General features: G+C 45.5%; 1 pseudogene; it reads right to left on the reverse strand.

The window, feature by feature from the left end:
* Window positions 1-3,642: 3,642 nt before the first annotated feature.
* On the reverse strand, window positions 3,643-7,203 carry LOC129683809 (60S ribosomal protein L19-like; annotated as a pseudogene).
* Between the last annotated feature and the right edge of the window lie 9,973 nt (window positions 7,204-17,176).

Here is a 17,176-nt window from a genome sequence, read left to right on the forward strand (position 1 = left end):
AACAATCTGCAGAGTTAAGCAGTCTTTACACACAAACAGCAACCATTAAACTAAACACATTTTATTTTCTACGACATAATGCAATTATAAGGCCCAATATTCCCTTTGGACAAATCCCTGAAAGAATTGATTTAATATCAGTGCTACCCATTCATCTCAAACATAAACTGTTTTAACCTAATTAAGGTTACAGATAATTTTTAAATACTTCAAACATCGTGACTAGTGTGTTTAAAGTACTTAACAATATTTATATCTAATATCCAAAGAAAATTTACTGCCAAATGCTTAGTCGCCGTCCATATGACAGGCTTGCTGATTGATCCCATAGATGTAATTATAGGTCATGATTTTTGCGTCTGTTCTTTCTTCTTACTAAATTAGGAACACTGTATTTACGGAACGGGTAAACACAAGTGGTGCAGGCACCCAAGGAGCAGGATGGCTCTTCAGTTAGCTGTCAGAGCTCAGATATAAATCCTTGCTATGTGAGCAAGTTGGATCCAATTCTTCATCAAAAAGTACTATGCTCATGGAGGCTGTCATCTGCCTTCCGCTATGAGTTCCCAATCCGAGGGCTGAACGAAAGGAGATCAACAGGGACCAAAGACACACCAGAAATACTGCGGGGAGGCTGCTGGTTCCTCCCTAACATGCCTCACCTGCTGAAAGCAGCAGTGTGCCTTAGTTGTTTAAAGATGAACTCCTGGGGCCCGTGAGACGGGCAAATCGGCTGCGGCGAAAGCGCCACAACCCATTTTCGAGCACAGCAACGAATTATGAAAATTAATAGAATGAAGTTTTAAAGAAGAAACTCCAGGGGTGGTGGTGGTAATATTTTTCTGGCCTACTCGAACAATTCTAAAAGCAATACGAGGTTTTTCTTTGAGATGCTTTGGACATTTCCCCTCTCTCAGACTGAGCTCGGTCTCCCTTTCCTGTGGTGCACATCTACTTCAGAAGCACACTTCGAGCTACTCCGTCCAGGCTCATGCTGGGAACCCAGCAGTATTTTTTTTTTTCCACATCACCCTCACATGTGGAAACGGACGGCTGGAAAGCATTGCAGTTTCCGTGCTAACACCCTGCGCCCTGCACGGAAGCCAGCAGATTCTGCGGCTGAGGCCACTGTCCACACCAGCTCAGGCCAGAGCTTCCTGAAGGCTCGCCGGCCTGGTGGCTCTGCCTCCTAGGCATTCCAGATCGCTCACCTGTAAATGTCTTTCGTAGAACATATGGAGGACACTCCTTTATTTTATTTTATTTTTTTCCCCAGAGGTTGAGAAGTTTACAGGTTCTATGATCTCTGTGGGCTCAGGGGTAGTAAGATGCTACAAACAAATTTCAATCAACTTATAAATTATCTTTCCTGTGTCATTTTCCCTCCCTCCCTTTCTTTCTTTTCTAATTAACAAGAACATCTTTAGGGGCAGAAGGAGGTGGATCTCTATTATGAGTTCGGAGCCAGCCTGGCCTACATGGTGAGTTCTAGGACAGCCAGAACTACATAGTGAGACCCTGTCTTGAACAAAACAAATAAAAATTCAGATTAGTTTTCAAAGGGCAACCTCAAATTGTAGAAGATCTGCGTCTTCTACAGTTCTGCTGAGTCTCTACCAGAAGTTGCCCTTACTCAGCAGCCCGCAGATAAGAGTAGGACACCCTGCCTGGTGGAAGCCTTCCTTGTTTGCTATTCCCGTGGAAACCTTGTTTGCTATCCCTGTCGCTGGCTCTAAACCCACAACCCTTCCATTCTTCACTCGGAGCGGCAGCCGCAATGTTTGCGGCCAAACACCACTCAAAGGGTATGAAGCGTGCTGTCACGCTCTGCCCCGATGATGTGTCTCCAGCAGCAGGTGGCCGGGCAGAAACTACTGGCAGCAGCTGACTGCCCCCTGGGGCGGGTGGGTGCCGCCAAAGAGAGCTAATTGCTCAAGAAGGAAAACCTCGAGGCTGATTTTATTTTCCACAGACCATACTCCTAAATCACTGGCATTCGAACATCAAGATGCAAAAAAAGCAATAAAAAAAAATTTTTTTTTTTAAAGAAGCTATACCATCAAGACACCATGAGTGCTGGACTGATTTTTCTTCAGTTCCGTGCTCCTGCCCGGGGAATGCTGCACTTGCGCGTTCCCGTTGAGCGTGGCCGCAGCTCCTATTTTTTATTTTATTTCATTTTCACTATATTCGTTTTATGTGTATATGTGTGCGGGGATACACTAGCCATGACGTGAGTGTGCTGTGACAACAAGTGTGCCACGACATGCATGTGCCAGTGTGTGTGTGCACCAACCAGCATGTGCCACTGCATGAGTGTGCCATTGGGTGTGGGTACCGTGATGCAAATGCGCCAGCGTGTGCGGTGATGTATGTATGTGTGTGTGCAGCAGCATGTGTGTGTGTGTGTGTGTGTGTGTGTGTGTGTGTGCGCGCCACAATGAGACTGTGCCATGAGAGTGTGGAGAACAGAGGACTATTTGGAGGAGCTGGTTTTCTGCTCCTGCGATGTCCTGAGCATCAACCTCCAGACTCCCAGCACTTGAACCCACTGAGCCCTTGTTCCTCTATTCCTGACGAGGCTGGGTGCGCTGCCTGAGCAGTTGCTTTTCCCTGGACGTAACTAACTCCACAGGTTTAACTCCAACACGCCTGCTTTGCTGTGCAAAATAACCATCCCCTATTCACAGCTCCCAATCACCTCTTTAATAAGCTGTCTCCCCTAAAGACTCCAAAGACCCAGGGAGGACGGCTGAGGAGTCACCCAGTAGGCAGAGGCTACTAAAACTATTCTAACTAGCCAGTCCTTTGTACTTGCATACCTGTTTGCCTGCCATGCCTATTCATTGCAGGGTAGTCTCCTATCCACTGTTCACCTCCCTCCGCTAGCCTACCTTGCTTAGGCACTTCCATTCCCAGCTCTGACAGGCTGTGTGCCTCCTCTATCTGGGGAGCTAGAGGAGAAGGAGGAAAGGATAAAAATCTGCCTTCCCCTCACAACTATTCACATTCTTTTTATTTGTGTGTGTGCACTCACCTTTTTGTTGTGGCGCATGTGTGCCATGAAGTGTGTGTAGATCAGAACACAGCTTGCAGCAGCTGGTCCTCTACAGGAGTTCCAGGGATGAAATTCGGGTCACGAGGTTTGACCGTGGGTGCCGCCATCTTGTCGGCCTACTGTGTACTGGATGCACCATCATCTTGTTATTTGTTTGTTTGTTTTTTAACCTAGCATGTGTATGTGTGCGTGCACATACACCACACTCCGACGTGGAGGTCAGAGAACAGTTTGTGGAACTCCGTTCACTCCTTCCACCTTGCGGAGCTGGGGATGGGACTCGGTTCCTTTGGCCTGACAGAAGGTGCCTTCACCCCTAGTGCCATACCTAAGGCCTATTAAACACTCTCTGACTAGAAGTCTGGAGGACTTAGACACAGCTCAGCAGTGGGTGGCTGCCGAACATACATAAGGCATGGCCAGGTTCAGCATGACAATAAAGAAAAAGGAAGGTGCGGAAGGTGCGGAAGGTGCGGAAGGTGCGGAAGGTGCGGAAGGTGCGGATGCTGCTGCTGTTTTTATTTTTAATGACTAATTCACAGGAGGCCACAGCCAAGCCACTATATACAGACACGAGGGAAGCCTCACTTCTTGGTCTGTTCCTCCATGGACAGTCTTGATGATCTCCTCCTTCTTGGCCTGGGAGTGCTCACTCCTCCGGAGCTGCCATGCTTCATTGGTTTTAAACCAGAGAGCCTCAGCCCTATCAGCCAGGAGCTTCTTGCAGGCTTTGTCTTCAGTTTGTGGAGGTGCTCCACGAGAACCCGCTTGTTTTTTACCTTCAGGTACAGGCTGTGATACCTATGGCGGGTAGTCTCATTGAGCCTCATCCTTCTCACGTGGGTCACCTTCTCTGGTGGGTATCCCAGTGTTGGCTGTGCCTTTCTGATTCCTGATGCCCACATGCCTGCCCTTACGTGGTCGTTGTCGAGCCGAGGTGTTTTTCCCGAATCCCGGGAATGGACCATCACAGGCTTTCGGATGATCAGCCCTGGTTTGCTGACGGGAGTTGGCACTGGTGATTTTGTTGGTCTCATTGAGGTCCAACCAGACTTTGTTTTTGCCACAGTAAAAGATACTAGAGGCAAGCCTCTTTGGTAGCCATGAGCATACTCATGGCTGCGGATGCAGCAGCAGAGAAAGGAAAGCTCTCAAGGTGCATTTATTAGAGCAATTAGGGCACCAAGCAGTGTAGTTGCACTCACCGCACAGACAGCCGGCGCAGCCTGAGAAGACGCTGAAGACACTGAAAACGCTGAAGCTGTTGAGATGCTCCTGTCTGGTAGTGTGTCGTACTTTCCCAGCCTCAGCTGCGTGCGCGCACGCTGCCGCACAGAGTGCTCCTAAGAGCGAAGCTGCCTGTCCCTGTGCAGTGCACAGTCCTGCAACAGCGTCTCCTAAAGTTCCTCGCAGGAGTCGCCCAGAAATCACTAGGAAAGACTGCAAAACAAGAAGACCCGGCAAAGCACACCTCAGAGGCTTTCCAATGAGAACAATGGAGCCAGAAGGCTGCCCTGGAGAAGACCAAGAACGTCATTAGGATGCCCACCACAGCCCGAAAAGGGCCTGCATGAGAACGCCGAGAGCCCCAGGGAAATTTCCTATTTGCTCTACCCAACACACCTGATGAGCCCCCAATGCCTCCTTGCAGGACATTTTCTAAAATAGGCTGGAAATGATAAACACGTAGCGCTTGCAAGAATAAAAGGTCCTTTCCTATGAACCAAAGGTCACTGATGGTGTCCGTGTGAGGACCCAAGCGGCTGCTGCCCCATCTCTGTGCCTCCCCACCTCTGTGGGAGGCAAGAACTTCCTCTTAGATAAACTGCAGCTCAGCAGCGGACCTACTTGCCCCCTGCTGACCTTAGGTCTGAGTGTTGTTCCCCTCCGCCCCCTCTTTGGAGCATGAGTCATTTAATCTAGAAACATAATGCGTATATATGTAATTTAAGCATATAAACTTAAATTACAAACAGCATGTTCATATTTGGTTCATACATAACACACAGAAGCACCAAACATTGTAAGATTTAACAAGAATCAAATGAAAAGTAGCATTTTGCTCAATATCCTTAGAATTAAAATGAACTGTAGCACAACACAAAAGAGTCACAATTGTATTACTATGTTTTAATAATGCCAACATTCTATCTTAATTTGTCAGCCTTATTTTGGCACTGACTTTAAAATGCACTATTTTCATAGCATTTCACTCAGAATCAGATTTTCAGATACAACAGGGAAATTCCTCAGCTTTGTTTTCTTGCGGCCTTAAGTTGATGCAAGTGTTTTGTTTTTTGTTTTTTGTTTTTTTTTTTTTAAGTCCTGAGAAAAACGGCACATTTGTCCCTCACAAATGTGCAGCAGCTGATGGTGTGTCTTAATTCTCCCAAAAGGCTTTAGGGTTTTGTCTGTAGTGGTCTTTAAACTCACTCAGTGGCCTGAAAAACAGTTTCCTTCCCTGCGAAATTTTGTATGGCTTCCAAATGATTCACGGCAACTATAGAAAAGCATTTATGCAGTTTTGATGTACCCATTCAAGGCCAACTTTTATGCTTCCTATTTGCAATGTGTTCTGATAACAAAAAGGCTTTTAAAATGTATTGCCCTTGAACTTTTACAGTATAGCTCATGGTTTAGTGCCCCAGTTCTGCACACATATTAACTATAAGTTCAATGTAGTTCAGCCGTCTTACCTAGATTGTAAAAATCCTGGTCTCAATTCTTAGTAGTAAAAACAAACAAATAAAACAAAAACCCAAATACCAGCCTCAGTCAATAAGGTAACCTCCTTGCTGAGTTCAATTGCTGCAATCCCCACGGTGGGAGGAAAGAACCAAGTGCCCCAAGTCGCCCTGATGACTTTCATACAAACACTGTGCCACATGCATGCATCATGCAGCAGGGGAAAAAACAAATAAGAAAACAAACAAAAAAATGTTAATTACAGCAGCCTGCCAAAATCTTCCGCAGCAAACCGGGCGTTTGTAAACCCAGTTGTCAACTGTCTCAAGCAGGTGTGGCTTTTTACTCTGATGAACAGAACAGACCCACTGTGAAAAAAACATGACCAAGAAATCACACAAGTCCTTGCTGGGAGTATCTGATCAGATCTGAGTATTTGAAGAAAGGAATACTTCGTCAACACGGGTAGCACCACCCTGGCATTAAATCACCGGGTTTCTAAGCAAGTCCAGGCTTCTTCAAATAATTCCAATTCTGCCTCCGTTGGGAAGAGAGTTTCAAACTTACGCGTAGAAATAAACCGGTTGCGAATGCCCCTGAGGAAGCCCAGGACGAATATTTGTTTCATATACTCCTACAAAATCTGCGTGCCAGAACCAACTCCCGAGCTTCTGAGCCTGCAAACTGTACTGATTTATTTTACATGGAAATTGTGTGCGCCTTTTCTTGCTAGAAAACATTTAAACAGTCACTACGAAAAGTCAAGTGTGGATTCGGAAAAAGCTGTTGAAGGCTGTTACGAATTTATGCTTCCTGAGGTTTTTATCTGGTTGGTTGTTTAAAAGTTTGGTTTTTAGAATTTATAACTTGTTTTCGTTTGTTTGAAATGGGTTTTTTTTTTTGAGAAAGTTTTAAAAAAATGAACAAAAGCATAAAGCATATCTTTTTTTTTTTGAGTGAGACTAGAGGTCTCTCACTAGTCTGTAAGCGCGCCTGTATTTTCAGCACTTGGGGAGGCAGAGGCAGGCAGATCTCTGTGAGTCCGAGGAGGCCAGCCTGATTTATAAAGTGAGTCCCAGCTACACAGAGAAATCCTGTCTCCTCAGTGTTAGACTAGAAGGTAAGAAAATGTCTCAGCAATTAAGAGCCAGAAGTGCTCTTTCAGAGGACCTGCGTCCGAGAGGACCTAGTTCCCAGCACTCACTGCGGTGGCTCTCGGCAGCGTGTGCTCCACCTCCAGCACATCAAATGCCCTCTGGCCTCTGTGGGCACCTCATGCATGCACGTGGGGCACATAAATTCTGGCAGGCAGATGCACAGACACATAATAAATGAGTGATACAGTATGGACGCGCTTTACGTGGCGAGTCAATATTCGTTTCCGAATAATTCTCAAGTCATTTTTTTTTGCCTGTTAGCAACAACAGGGGAAGTCACAGTCTGACCAGTCTCGTCGCCATAGCGGTTGCCCGAGTTTCCCACCTTTCACGTCTTTCAGTTCTGGTGCTCCCCACCGTAGCTCCTCTTCATCCCTGGGGCGACGTCTAGGATCCACAAGGGTGCTACTGCAGAGGAGTCTCTTCCTCGAGTCGGGATATGAGAGCAAAGGAGGACGAAATGGCTAACTCCCCCAGGTTATTATCATTAATACAGCGGAAGAACTGAAGAGCAGGCGCAGGCGATGCAATACAATGCTGGGGCAGGGCGCTGTCGGACCATCACTGGACCGCGGTCCAGACCCTTCCACCCCCTTCACGACCTGCTCTTCTCACCCTTCTGACACCCTCTTGACATTCTCTCTCTCTCTCTCTCTCTCTCTCTCTCTCTCTCTCTCTCTCTCCCTCTTTCCCTCTCCCTTTCTGCATTCCCTTTACCATTCCCTGTAACATAACAGGGCTTCACTCTTTCCTCTCCAATCAATGGGTATTAAACAACATCAGTTTCTACCACTTTTTTACGTTTGTGTACGTGTTGCGGAAAGACCTGTCCTCATCTGTGCTGTGGTGCCCTGTGAAGGCCAGAGGGAGTCCAGTCTCTCCTTCCACAGTGAATTCTCGGGATCAAACTCAGCTTGTCAAGGTTTTCACAAGTGCCTTTATTGTTGAGCCGCGGCACTTTAAACTGCTACAACAAACGTAAATCAGAAAGTCCGTCCCTCCAGCCGCCAGCACTGCTGGCGGGGACTGCTTGGCTGTTTGGTGGGCAATCTCCGCCCTTCCACTTGTATGTTCTGGGAGTCTTGAAAGCCACCTCAGGGACTAACCTTCTCCTTGGGACAGCCTTGCTGAGCGGGGTTCCCTCCCTCCCTCTGAAATGGTTTCTCCTGATTCCCACGAGGGTTTCCTGACTTCTCCCCGTGTGATTCAATTGCTTTCCAGGGACCATTTCCTCAATTCAAATCTTTTGGGTCAAATCTTTGCTTCTGTAACCTTTGCCGCAACCATGCCACTATCCTCCGTTTTCTCAGTAGCAAAACACTGACATATAATGACCCTTCTGAGGCTCCCAAGTTATCCTCCAATCATCCATCTAGGGAGAGAAGCAAAATCTGCAACGCAGGGCGGCCTCCTTGTTTTATCTGGGACGAGGAAACGGGAGAGACGGCTAAATACTCCAAATATCATTTAAGCTGGTAAAGCTTTTAAGCTCTAGTTTCAAAAAACCATTTTCTCCCCCCGCCCCCGTAAGCAACTCTATATCTCATCAAATATCTTTCTCCACTAAACACACACACACAGACAGCTGCCGCCGTGCCACCACCATCATCTCCGCCAATGCCACCGCTACCACAGGACAAGCCAAGCCCCGCATATCACTGCCACTGCATTTGGAGCTAACCGGCCAAATTTAAACCTTTGTATTGCTACAACTTTCACGCCACCACCAAGGATTTCTCCAAAACCCCCAGCAGTAAACGAAAATTTAACGAATGGTTTAATTGAGTCGTGTCATGGACAAACTTTCCATGAGTCTTTTACCCATAGCAAATGTATCAAGCTATTGGAGGGAACTTCGAAATCCTCCATTCGGATCAAAAAAGCCAAATGCATCGCCACTTTTGAGGATCTTTGAGGGCCAAGAACTCTTCCTGGCTCCCGTGGAAGACTTGGGAGATAGAAAACCAGCTGGGCAGCACCCTCGGATCTAGCCCAGTGAAACTGCGTATGTAGTCAAAACTAGGGATGGAAAAGACAGCCCTGCATACCTCACCTGTCAGCATCAACTAGGAAAAAGTGCGGAAGAACCCCAGCTCAGAACTGGTTCCTCAGCGACCACTGTAAACGGTCACAGACCAGAGCATAAGCTCATAAGTGTGCCCGAGAGTGCTCGAGCATGCCGACACTAACGAAATGTCAGAATGTCAGACGTTACCCCATACCATGATAGTAGTAGCTTACAATAAAAATGAAAGCTGAACGTGGTGGCGCATGCCTGTGATCCCAGCACTTGGGGAGGCAGAGGCAGGAGGATCTCTGTGAGTTCGAGGACACAGAGAAAACCTGTACCTAAAACCAAAAAACGAAAAAGAAATTTTAAAAAAAGGAAGGAAGGAAAGAAAGAAAAAAATAAAAAAATTAAAGAGGTAGGCTTTATGATACTGTAGGTAAAAAATAAATAATACATAAATAAATAAATTGGAAAAAAAAAAACACAGCAAGCTCCGAAATTGAGTGCTTTATCAAATTATTGCCAGTGCAGTAAAGAAAAATAACAGGAGATCCTGAGTCACTGGCTTTCAAGAGAGAGAGCTCGGAGTCCATTCTTACAATCACTCCTCCTCAGGCAGTGATTGGTCAACCTCCTTAACAGCGTAATAATCCTGCAAACTGAAGGGTGCCCACCAGGTCTCCGAAATAAGCGGCGCCTTCCTCTCTTCTTACTCCCGTCCTTGCAAGATTACCAGTGAGAAAGAGATTTAATCCTCTGCTTCATCACGGTCCAACTTCCCAAAACTCCTGACATTTCAGAGACCGCGGAAAGAAAGCTACTTCTAACGTTCTTTTCAGTTCAACAACTATGGAAAATGTTAGAAAGAGACCCTCTCAGGAATTGTATCAAAATTCGTTTTACCCTAATAGGTTACTCTTTGATTCAGCTTCATGGCGCCTTTGTTCTTCCAGTGACTTTGTCTGAAAACTCTAAGTTCCTTTTTGCCCTTAAACTCTCCTTTCATTGCACTAACGATTTAAGTAAGGATGGAGAGATGTCTCAGCAGTTAAGAGCACTGGCTGTTCTTCCAGAGGACCCAGATTTATGCTCCCAGCACCCACAGAGCAGCTCACAAATGTAACTCCAATTCCAGAGAATCTGACACCCTCACACAGAGGCAAAACACCAATGCACATAAAATAAAAATAAATCATTAAAAAATTTTAAGTCAGCTGTTGCAAAACTCCTCTTTATAGTCTACAAATGGCACAGATATCAGAGGCCACAGCACTTGATACTCCCCTGCCTGAACTCCCAAAGAACTTCCCAGATCTCCCTACTGCCTCTAAACCTGGCTCTGCCAAACACTCCCTAGCTTTTCTTTATAGACTTTCTTGTTTCAAAAAAAAAAAAAGGTCCCAGCGAGCCTGAGAATAAGCAATGCTGTGAAATGCCATTTTCTGGACATGACACGAGTGTTGCATACATGAACACACAAGACAAATTAAGTGGAATTTTAAAAACGAGCCAGCAAGATATTTCAGAAAGTAAAGGAAGGCACTGATGGTCAGACATGGTGGAGCCCGCCTATAATCCCAGCACTGAGGGAGGCAGAGGCAGGTGGATTGCTGTGAGTTCTAAGCCAGACTGGTCTACAAAGTGAGTACAGGACAACTAGGGCTATACAGAAAAACTCTGTCTAGAAAAGAGAAAGAGAAAGAGAACATAAGAAAGAAAAAGCAAGCAAGAAAGAAAAGCGCTGGCTGCGAAGCCTGATGATGATGACCTCAGTTCTCCAGAACCCATATAGAGGAAGGAAAAAACAGATACCCGCCCCTGCCCAGTTGTCCCCTAATGTCCTGTACAGAGAAACCAAATCTTACAATAAAAGTACACACACACACCTATCAAAGTATTATCACAATAGCCAAGTGGGTAAAGAAAATGGAAAATGTGATAGCACTTTTATTATTCACACATAAAGAAACAAATCATGTCTACAGAAAAACGCTTGAAATCAGAGATTGTCGTGTTAAGAAAAATGTAGCAGACTCAGAAGGACAAAAATCGTTTTAGCTCACACACGGAATCTGTATTTCTTTTGTAAAGGCAGGAATGGAGGATTGCAGTACACTGAGCTCCAGAGAGACGGGCTCGGGGGACCTGCGCGAGCCTGATGGGCAGCGGGCGAACTCTGTGTGCCTCACCAACGAAAATCAACTAAACGAGGGCAAAGGAGAGCCTAAGAAGCCAGGAGGCAAAATGTTCTCACATGCATTCTTTGTGCGAACGTGCCGCAAGGAGCACCCGGAAGAAGCACCCGGAAGTCTTCAACTCGTTCGAGTTCTCCAAGAAGTGCTCAGAGAGCTGGAAGACCACATCTGCGAAAGAATAGGAGAAATGTGAAGGCTGGCAAAGGTGACAAGGCTCGCCACGGGAAGAAATGAAAACCTACATCCCCCTCAAGGGGAGACTGAAAAGAAGCTCAAGGATTCCAATGCACCCAAGAGGCCTCCTTTGGCCTTCTTGTTCTGTTCTGGGTATCACCCCAAAACCAAAAGAGAGCATCCCAGTTCTATCCATTGGTGATGTTGCAAAGAAGCTAGGCGAGCTGAAGGAGAAATAGGAGGATATTGCTGCCTACAGAACTAAAGAAAAACCCGACGCCACGAAAAATGAAAAACAGGTAGGTCGAGGACAAAAAGAGCAAGAAAAAAATTAAGAGGAAAATGACGGACAAGGAGGATGAAGAGGATAAGCAACAGGAAGAGGAGGAGGAAGATGAAGAGGATGATGATGATGACTAAGTTGGTTCTAGCGCAGTTTTTTTTCTTGTCTATAAAGCATTTACCCCTCTTGCACACAACTCACTCCTTTTAAAGAAAAAAAATTGAAATGTAAGGCTGTGCAAGATTTGTTTTTAAATTGTACAGTGTCTTTTTTTGTACAGTTAACACACTAGCGAATGTGTTTTTAGACAGCCCTGTCCTGGTGGTATTTTCAGTGGCCACTAACCTTGCCTGGTACAGTCTGGGGTCATAAACTGCCACGCAAACTTAAAGCAGGTTGTTGGGGCACAGCGCAAATTAGTTACATATGGAGACGGCAGGATTTCTTTCTTTTTTTTTGTTTTTGTTTTTGTTTTGTTTTTTTTCTTTTTTCTTCTTTTTCCGTCTTCAGTTGTCTGGGATGCACCTTATAAGAAAATAATTGTTGTGTTAGCTGAATACCACTCTGTAGTTGAAAAAAAAAAAAAACTGCGGCTGTTTTGTTGACATCCTGAATGCTTCTAAGTAAATACAATTTTTTATTTAAAAAAAAAAAGACATGAAAAGAAGGGTCATGTTTGGAAAACGAGAAAGGATGAGAAGAAACAAGTGGTGTGAATATGACCAAAGTATACATATATGCCTGTACAAACATGTCAGTACAAAATCTGTACTTTCCTACAACGAACAAATACAAAACGAAAATGCAAGAAATATCAGTGCCGCTCCATAGTAGGGCATTTTCATAGCACTCACATACTGTGGGCTCAAACTCCACAGCAGAATTAAAATCATGGATGAGAAGAGTCTAAGCACCCAAAGTCTAGACCAGCCTGCAAGATCCTATAAACGACCCCGGGTGCCCAAGAGCGAGCTGAGTGTAGGTGAAAGAGCAGGGAAGTGTAGCCAGCTGTACCCTAAGAAAGTGTAAATGAAGCCGCAAAGCGCAGTAGACAAAGGACAAATCGGACCAGCTTTTAGGCAGGTGAGGGCACTGGTCAACCTTGAGGACGTGAAAGCCTGGGGAGCCACAGCTCCACGGAGAGAACCGACATCTGCAGGTTGGCCTTGAACTCCAAATACGCACTGCAGCAAGTGTGTGTGCGTACACAATAAATACGTTAATCAATGGGGAAGAGACAGATCTCACAAACCCGAAAAAAAAAAATGCAAGGAAAGAAATTCTGAGGAACAAAGGGAAAATAAATAAGCTGAACTAACCAAGAACAAAATCTGCCTGCCGAAGAGAGGAAATAAAAAGGATGCCAGCCGAGCGGCAGCGGTAATGGAGCAGGCTTTTAGTTTCAGAACTCAAGAGGCAGGTGCAGGCAGAGCGATGCCGTCTAAAAAGTACCAGCTTTTAAAACGAAACGCCAGTGTTGGGGGAGCTGAAGAGAAGAGGCAGAGGCCAGCTAATAGCAGGGACCCTGCCCTGCCTTCCCACTGAGCTCTTTGCCTTCTGACAGTCTTTTTTTTTTTTTTTTAGCGCTGAGGGTCTCCTGCATATTCCAGGCAAACATTCTACCACTGAGCTGCATCTCCCTGGCTTCTAAATGAATATATTTCCCCAAATGTTTCATAAACGCTGTGAAAACATTTTGTAGGTGAAAGGGGTCTTACTTCACTCCATTTTTTTCAAGTTTGTAGTGTTTTTCTTTTCTTTTTTGCTCGTTTGTCTTTTCGTTTGAAACAAAATCATTTGCTATTTTGAACAAACAGAAAGTAAGGGTATTAAATGACGGGGAACAGTGTCTTGTGTCTGCTTACCATTCTCTGTGCTGGGTAGGTAGAGCTGGCAGTGGACTTTACATCCCACAGTACAAAGCTGTAAAGGACTGTTACTTTTAACCCGCCTCAGCATCCATGTCCAGTCTCTGCTGGACCTTTATACGGTTGCCCGTTTTCCCAGCCCCGCTAGGTTCGAGAGATGCAGTCCACTGCCTTACCCTGGTGCAACCTCCCTAGGGGACAGCTGGATAAAACCTACTTGACTTACCCAACTGATCCCCAAGTCCCTTATAGAGAGTTCAGACACCCCACTCTGGCCACCTCAACAGAACTCATGCTGCCTGCTCGAAGCCCCCAACTAGGACTTTCTGTGTGCCCATCAACCTACAGGTTCACCACCCACACCTAGCCTGTTCTTCTCCTTCCCCTCATCCCCCGTCTGGCCCTCTGTTCTGGGCAGTTTCTTCTTCCCACTGGCTCTAGCAGCGCCCTCTTCTCTGGGTTTGTAATTATCACGGCGGCGATTCTGTTGTCCTCTAGGCTTTTTCTCCTGCCTCCTCCCCTCTCACCTGACCCACACAACTTAGATCTGGCTTTCTTGCCACCAGCACTCTCCTAGGCAGTAGCTATCTCCCTAGGAATAGACTAGATAAGAAACCAGACAGGGACCATGGCGTCTGAGAGTACAGACACACACAGATGTTGGGTGATAAGCTCAGGAATCGGGGCTTTAGGTTGGGAGAGAAAGCTATGTGCATTCAGCAGAAACTGTGCTTCGTATTTTAAATTTTCATCTTTTCCTGGATTAGAGATATAACAAACACTTCAGACACCAAGCAGAGCATCAAGCCACAGCTCTCAGTCAGCCACGTAATCACCAGGAGGGAGAAAAAAAAAATGGTACTCTGCTGCGCAGAGTGTTGCTAAGCAACAATGTGCAGCAGCTTAGGCGTATTCAATCTGTTTTCAATTTAAGATGTGTTCATCTTACAATGTGTTTATCAAGGTGTCACCTCATTATAAATCAAGGCTCATCTGCAAAAGTAAGTTCCCCCTGGGAAGAACACCTGATCACGGCTCTTACACTTAACCATTATGAGGCCAAGCCACAGATGTGTCCAGAGAAAAGCACACTGGAACATCCATGACTAGCTCCTACGAATCTTGTCAGCCCAAAGCTAAGTCCCTCTTCCCGCCACAGCAAAATTAGAGGAAGGCTTGGGGACACAAGGAGAGTCAAAGCATCCGAGGCCTACCCTGGACCCTCCCCGTAGCTCTTCTACACTCCAGCCCGGAAAGAACAGAAAGAGCCGCAGTGGGAAACACAGACGGCTCTGTTCCTGCTGGCTGTAGCTGTCTTAGGCGCACTGCACAGCACTGCTCCCCGGCAGCGTCCCAGTCAACCCTAAAGTATTCTGTTGCCAGTGTCATCATGAATCCTCCCAAACGGAGAAAAATGACATCTGTGGTTTGCCAGGAACAGACAGACCACAGAGAGGAGGGACTGATAGCAAGGGCCCCCCTCTTCCCAAGAGAGAGCCGACCAGGTGGGATCTGATTGCCAGGTCAAAGGCTGAGGTACACAGGAAATTAATTCCCGTAGTGAGAGAACAAGGAGCAAGTCCCTGAACCCACTGCGTGGAGAGTTACCGCCGGGCCAGCCCTAGCCCATGCTGTCTGTGGAGAATAAACTCACAACCGGAAACGAATGGCATCACCACGGGACAATAAATATGAAGATTGTGGGATCTATTTGGGGCCTTCCTTCTCTTTGTCCCTCTGACCCTAATGAAGAGATCTTGGAGTGGGAGGCAGCTGGTTAGGAGCAGGGATGGTCAGAATTCGAAATGGAGGCTGCAGCCCACAGCAGGGACTACCTGATAATATCAGGAGCTTGGCAAATATCCAAGGTGAGGGGAAATATGCTTTGGCTGCCTAAAAATAAACCAGTCCGAAGACTTTTTCTTGAGAAAAAAAAAAAAGGAAAGAAAGAAAGAAAAGAAAAGGAGTGGTTCTAGGACAGCTGGAGCTACACAGAAAAACCCCGTCTGAAAAAAACCAAAAACAAACAAAAAGCATTAAAAAAAAGTGTGCTGTGCCTGAGTTTAGTGGCAACCATTAGCTTATTACTCACAAAACCCTTACTGATCCCCAACACCACACCTAAAGAGGGGAGGAGGGTAGAACAGTTATCTTATAGTTGGAGGCTATTCAAGAAAAAGGCCTTGTTTGGACACCGGGTCTGTCAAAATTCCTTATTTCCTCCTGACTGAAAAAGACAAAAAAAAATAGAACAGAACAAAACAAAACAAAACAAAACAAAAAGATGTTGGTTAGGCAACCTCCATGCCAAATGTGTAAGAATATATATTTATAAAACAAAAGCATAGTAAATGTCAGTTTGAACTCACAGTCCTTCGATTGAAATGTATTGAACATTTTGAATCACTTGTATTCCTACCTGTCTTACACTGACAAAAAGTGGTTCCCGGAAGAAAAACCTCTCTTGTTCGTGGATCTCCACCCCGTAACTGCAAGCGCTCTGTCACGCCTTTGGTCATGGCTGTCCAGTTGTCCTAACAAGCTGGTGTGAAAGTGCTATGTACTGAACACCCGAGCATGTGTGATAATAATACTGAATTGTGAATTAAAGGCATAGTGACATTTGGAAGATCCTAAGTTTGCCCCCAACTTCCAGACTAGAAAGTCACTGGAATCTGTTTAGAATAGGATAATGGGAATGGAGAGCTGGTGAGGGGACCAGTTCCCGACCCACATGGTAGCTCACAGACATCCTTTTTGCTTCTTGTTTGTTTTTTCGTTTTGGTTTTTTGTTTGTTTGTTTGTTTTCGATCTTTGAGACAGCTTCTCCATTTAGCCCTGGCTGTCCTGGAATTTGCTCTGTAGATCAGGCTGGCCTCAAAAGGGGAGGCTCATCTGCCTCTGCCTACCTAGCGCTGGGATTAAAGGTGAGTGCCTCCACGGCGGGCTTCCATCGTTAACTCTAATTCCAGGAGATCCATGGTCGTCAGACAGGGACGTGGTACACAGACATACGCGGGAAAAGAATTCGTACAATAATTGGTAAACATAAAATAAAAATTAAAAAAGAGTAAGGTCTACATGTAGCTGTTATATTTTCAGCACAGTGACGGTCAGATGGCTGAGCAGGTAACAGCGCTCGACAGAAGCCACACACACACACTTAAGTAAATCTTCAGTGAAGTAGATAAAAAACAGTGGTTTAGAGCACAGGCTACTCTTCCAGAGGTCCTGAGTTCAATTCCCAGCAACCACATGGTGGCTCACAACTATCTATAATGGGATCTGATGCTCTCTTCTGGTATGCATGAAGACAGAGTACTCATATACATTAAATACATAAATAAATAAATAAATAAATAAATAAATAAATAAATAAATAAATAGGCAAATGAATAATAAGTAAAGAAATCTTTTTTAAAAATGTGGACAAACTGAAGCCTGACAAGGTTTTTCATGGCTATAACCAGAGCAGTCATGGCTGAAGCAAAAAGAAGATTTTTTTCAAGAAAATCATGAGTTGTAGTGAGACCCAGCTTGCAGCAAAACAAAACAAAAACAGAGCAAACTCCACACAGGGTGCGGGTGTGCGCGCACGCGAGTATGTGTGTGTGTGTGTACAAATTAAAATACATCTGTACTTAATTTGGTTGTGTCCTTAATACAACCAAAAGAAATCTCGATTGTGCAAGAAAACCGGAACAAAAAGTAGCACAGGATAGTGAGGATGTGAAGTGAGACGGGG

The sequence above is a fragment of the Psammomys obesus genome, unplaced genomic scaffold (assembly GCF_907164565.1).
Source record: "Psammomys obesus unplaced genomic scaffold, mPsaObe1.curated_primary_1811, whole genome shotgun sequence".
Taxonomy (NCBI): domain Eukaryota; kingdom Metazoa; phylum Chordata; class Mammalia; order Rodentia; family Muridae; genus Psammomys; species Psammomys obesus.